The sequence below is a fragment of the Triticum urartu genome, chromosome 4A (assembly GCF_056163025.1).
Source record: "Triticum urartu cultivar PI428250 chromosome 4A, HENAU_Tu73, whole genome shotgun sequence".
Lineage (NCBI taxonomy): Eukaryota > Viridiplantae > Streptophyta > Magnoliopsida > Poales > Poaceae > Triticum > Triticum urartu.
In genome coordinates this window covers 251866807-251872806 of record NC_141876.1, presented here as the reverse complement: position 1 = coordinate 251872806, position 6000 = coordinate 251866807, and positions in this window count along the sequence as shown.

Sequence of the window (6000 nt, the reverse complement as noted above, 5' to 3'; positions counted from 1 at the left end):
TTGAAAATGGAAATAATGGGAAAACATGGTACAAACTGGATAAGGAACAGATCTATTATTGGTTGAAAAAAGGATAGAAATTGGCGGCTGGTGGACAAGTCAACAGAGTATGTCCAGGATTAGATTTGTTGCCCTCACATAGTAAAAGGTCTCCAGGATTAGAATTGCTACCCTCACATAGTAAAAGGTCTCCAGGATTAGATTTGCTGCCCTCACATAGTAAAAGGTCTCCAAGATTAGATTTTCTGCCCTCACATAGTAAAAGGTCACCAGGATTAGATGTGCTGCCCTCACATAGTAAAAGGTCTCCAGGATTAGATTTGCTTCCCTCACAGAGCATTAACAAACTCGGCATCACCACTTTATTCCTCCTTGTAGGTACATTGTGCTGATGCGCCCACTGTCGCATGTCCTTATACGAACCTTTTGTTGTTGTTAATGTAAGGGCACATGTAAAATGAAGCGATCACACTGTTACCTTAAGGACATGTCTAACTAGTGTTATTGTTAATCTAATGCCTCCAGTGATATGATGCAATTAAACTGCGTTACAAATGGTACTCCTGCTGTTTTCCCCAGTATGATAAATAAGTTCCTCCTTTACACTGCTGAGTGTCCTGGTGTCCCCATGGTCCCATGCCCTTAAACCAACTCTTTAGCTGATGTTGATTTATTGTATCTGGTAAACAAGCAATGCCACCATTAAAGTAATCCCATATTTAACGAATGTTACTGTTGATCGTAATGCTTCCAGTAACATGAAGCATTGCTGACATTTTAAAATTTCTACTGTCCTTGCATGATTGCCATGAACATAATTAAGATGCTTCTTTTCATTTCATGTATGTTTCGTATATTCTTATTGACCGGAAACGGTTTACTTTCTATCTTTTTGTGCAGATAGGGATATTCATTTCACCTAGTTGTTATTGTGACCTTTTGGTGAACTGCACAAAACACTTTTTTGGAATGAGTGTCTTGTGCCGGTCAACTAAAATATGACGTGGGCAACATCTCTCAATTTTGGTGGAACTGCACAAAATGGTGATTGGAGTTTCCAAAATCTCCGTCAAATTCTGCTGGTAATCTCGTGCAAAATTTTATTAGCCTTTGCAAGAAGAGCCGTTACTATCATCACAATGGCACTTTATTTTAGTGGAACTGCAAAAAAGGATAAAAAAAATTATAGTTACACCTTACATGAGCTGGACAGCCAACCTTAATGTTCCACAATTTTAGTGCAACTACGAAAGAAGAACCTACCAGCTCATGAGAGCAATTACTTCTTGCTAGCTGAATGATGCAATCTATGATTCATTTCAAGTGAACTGCAGAAAAAAGGCGCATGAATTGAATCATGGAACTCCAGGCTGGCCTCATCCGAGTGGAGCTACAGGTTGAGTTCATGGAGTCCCATTATTATAGTAATCATGCTCTTCTTATATGGGTTGTGCAAACAGGAATACTCAACTATAGATGTTGTGACTGTCAAGAGCATTCGCCAAGTTCTTCGGTTGTATGACACAGCTAGCCAAGATAGATTTAATCCCGATATTCACTTTATCAAAAGGCTCTAATGGGTTGATTCTGAATCTTGCAAGCTGGGAATCAATGAGATCTGTAGGCATCTTTGTTGTACTTATTATTTGAATCTTATTTGTTGGTTCTGAATCTTGCAAGCTGGGAAACACGGCATGATGATGCAGAGGACAACAACCATAACAAATAGTTCAAACTTGGTAGTATTATCTGTGTGAAAGTGCGACAAATGTGCTGATCGTGTGCGTCTTGAGAATAATAATTCTAATTGTTGTGCATGTTGATCCTGTGACACTGATAGAACTAGCCAATGCATTGCTTGTTTTAAGTATAAATTTCTATTAAAGTTAATTAAATTTAAGTAAAGTGACCACTAACTCTTGTTATTACAGTACCAATGCAGACCCGCTCGTGAACTGACGTGTGGCCGGGGTAGGTTTCTTAATGGAGGCGTTTGAATGCGCCGAGGGTGCATCTTCTGTCGGGTGTGCAGCGGGCGAGGGAGGGGTAGTAACTATTGTCACGTCTACACACTCAGTTTACTGTTGAATCTAGTTCCCCAAGAGATGAAAAATGAACTACTGCCGCCACCTACCCACTCGTTCACTTGAAGAGACTCCAATGGATCCTAGGGGTGAGCCTGCTGGATATGGACTTCAGCAAGGTGTTCCCCTTTGAGTTCGCCGTTCGGTCCTATGGTTGCACCAAGTTGAATGTGATGTACACCAATGATCCGGACTCGGTGAAGCTCTGCCTCACCGAGTTCAAGCAGTACCTATAGGACGAGAAAGCACAAGGTCACTGGACTAGACCTTGTGCCCATCCATTCATCTCCTCACAGGGACCAGCGGATCGTTGTCGCCCTGATATGTGTGCGGGGCGAGGTTCTTGTCTACCACTGTTGTAGGGCCATCAGAGGTTCTGGAGCATTCGCCTGTTTCATCGGCAGCGCCGACTGCACCTTCGCTACAGTGGAGAGAAGGAAGAACATGACGATTCGGCCATCTGGTGCAACAAGCTTGTCGGCATCCAGAAGCAATGCAAGATCATCGGCAACGGGCGGGAGAAGGACTCTGTGGTTGACCTCACCGAGACCATCATCGACCCCTGATACGCCAACATGAAAGAAGACAATGATACCAAGGAACTAAACATGTGGGAGGTACCTCTGAATCTAGCATACATAACCTACGCGGCCAAGGACGCATATGCATGCTACGACATGTATAGGCGGATCTTGGAATTGAGGGCGTGTCTGCTCCCCGTAACCAACGAGTACACGGACAACCGCAACGTCATGATCAAATGTGCCAAGAAGGTCTAGATGTTGTACTTTATCTGTTTATAAGCACCTTTATCATCTGATTTTTTCATGCATTAGCCTATGTGTCGTAATTGTCTGTTTTGTCTGAAATATTTCTTTTAAGAACCCATTAACCTGTTTGCTTTTTTTAGTGGTTATTTGCTTATGTATGTAACTAGTTCACTTGTCTGTTTCAAAAAAACTAGTTCACTCAGCTTCCGTGCTTTGAATATCCTTCCTCCCAACATATTCCCCTTCTCAGGTGGACCCAGCAGGTCTCGTACACAGACATATGGGACCACACCTATCCATTTGTATTTCTTTATTTTGTTTAATCTTTCGTCCTCTTCTTATATAGCAGCTGGCCATCATAGCCTATGGCATTCGCCAGGCCATCCCTCTACTTCCACACATTGTCCAGCGGTGGCAGCTCCACCGGCCCACCCTGCACCCGAACAAGTCAACCCTCGTACTCCCCTCAACCTGTGTCTTCCCCCACTCCAGCTTGTTCGGTCCGAGGTCTCAACGTCATCCTCTGCCTTGGTGCTCTCGCCGCAGCGCCGCCGCCTATCATTCCCAACATGGTCAGCAAAACAAGAGGAATCGGGAGACAACTGTTCGTTGAGAGGATGACAGTCCCGGGCCCACCAGGTCCATGGCCTAGGTTTTGATGTTTAACATGGGCAGCCCACGACATGTTTCAACATTTTTTGGATCCAGCAGGTATCAAGCGGCCTCTGGGCCTCCCAACCTAGCTTGTCTATAACATCAGCAGCCCAAGTTATATTTGTTTTTTCAAGACGACGCACAACTAAATTCTATTTTTCTATAAGAATACAAAACTGAACCTATGTTTTCTATAAGAATGCAAAACTGAACCTATATTTATATCATATTTTATTACATATATATATAATACAAACAACATAAGGTTCCGTTAAACCTGTCATTCATCCAACCATTTTATAGACCTTCCCACTTCCTTTATTTTTCCTTTTCATTATTCATGTATTTGAATTTTCTCCCATATTCTTTTTCGATGTAAACTGAGTTTTCTCCCAGTACTTCTCCCTAGAACCAACTCAACTGTCCCACGTCTAGCCTAAAAAATAATAGTACCCCACGTCCTATTAACTCATCAAATTAAAATGATATTTTATTTTGTAAATTGAAAGTTCTTGCAAAATAATAATAACAATTGTTTATATAGAACTTGGCAAGTTAACTCGTAGTGATTGCGTACATAAGCTTGCAAAGATTTTATTGTCGAATGCAGTAATAGATGTGCAATCATGTGTTTATGTTTTTATAACATTTCTCCGTCCAGCCCAACATGATATTTTCACCTAGCCCAGAAAGTCCGTGGATTTCGAGAAAAATGCAAATGGGCTTTAAATTCTACCATATTTATAAATGGGCTGCATAGATGCTACATCATTGTTTCACCCAGCCCACCAAATGGACTAAAAACCAAATGGACTGGCTGACATGTGGGCCAGTAGGTCGAAGCCTAAGCAAGGCGTTGGATTTACATCCAACGGCCGGCATTCTTCTTCAATCTCTCGTCTTCTTCCTCCAGCGCTGCCGGGACCACCTTCTCCAGCCTCCGGCATCTAGCGGCGTTGTTTCCCACTCCAATGGTCAGGCCCACCCCGCACCCGAACCAGTCAAGTTTCGCACTCCTCTCCGTCCGCTACTCCACTGCCACATCTTCCCCATCTCCAGGTCATTCCAGTCTGGGGCCTCACCGTCGTCCACCGCCTCGCTACACTCGGCGCAGCGTGGTCAACAAACGAGAGTCAATAGAAGAGGACTATACATGGAGAGCCTGATGGCTGGGACCCACGACGTCCATGGTCGCATGCAAGGAAAGTTCCTCCTTATTAAGCCATTTCCTCCCCCTGATAGCTAGGACCCACCGGCTGTATCTTCGCACGGAAGGAAGTGCATCCTTGTTATGCGAAAAAACCATTCCTCCCGACGATAGCTGGGACCCGGCAGAATTGGTGGCTGACATGTGGGCCTACTAAGCAGGCGTGTACGCAGGGCTTTGTCAACTTAATCAACAAATGATTCTAGCAGGTGGACTGTTGGATGTTAATCCAACAGCCGTGCTCCTTCTTCAACCTCTGTTCTTCCGCCTGTCTCTCGTGGGCGGCAGTGCTGCCGCGGACCCAAACCAGTCAAGTTTCCCACTACTCTCCATCTATGACTCCAGTGCCGCGTCTTCCCCATCTCCTGGTCGTTACTGTCTGGGGCCTCGCCGTCGTCCACGAGCCTTGGTGCGCTCAACACTGTGTGGTCAACATGGTCAACAACTGAAAGTCATCGGAAGATGACTGTACGCGAGAGGCTGACATTAGGGACGCACCACGCCCATGGACGCATGCATGCAACTGCATCCTTTTTACCCTAAAAAGAATATTTTCTCCCCCAGACTATTGGGACCCACCAGCTACATCTTCGCATGCAAGGAAGTGCGTCCTTATTACGGGCAAAAAAATATCCCCCCTGATAGCTAGGACCCAGCAGCTATATCTTCGCACGCAAGGAAGTGCGTCCTTATTCTCCCTGACAGCTGGGACCCACCTGGTCGAAGCATACGTACCATTGTCTGTCTTGTCAGAACATGTACGTACATACTAGTCGATCGGTCTCTCTGCAAGTATGAACCATGGCAGAGTAAGTAGCTGCACATGTCATAGTAGATCCCCCACTTAGCAGTTCATGCTGTCCCATCTAAACCGTGTACACGTACATATAGCCACACGCCAAAAAATACGGCCATGTACGTACATATGAGCGGGGTCTCGAATGCCCACTCGTGCATACGTATGGTCAGGGCTCTTGTACATGGCTGGGTCGGAACGGAGAAACTGTGTCGCCATCGTGTTCATGGGGAGGCAACGGAATGCGTCATGTTTATCAGGAGGCAACGGAACGCGTGCTATTCATCGGGAGCCAACCGGCTTGGACGGAACAGCCAATGGAAACGAGGCTTGGTGTACCGCGGAACGGATGAAACGGCCTTGTGTTCGCCGGCCACGGTCGAAACAGGATCCTGGTCATCGGGAGGGGTCTGGCATACCGCAAAACGGAGGAAACAGACTTCTCTTGGTCCTCCTACGGTGGAAACGGGGTCCTGTTGATCGAGAGGG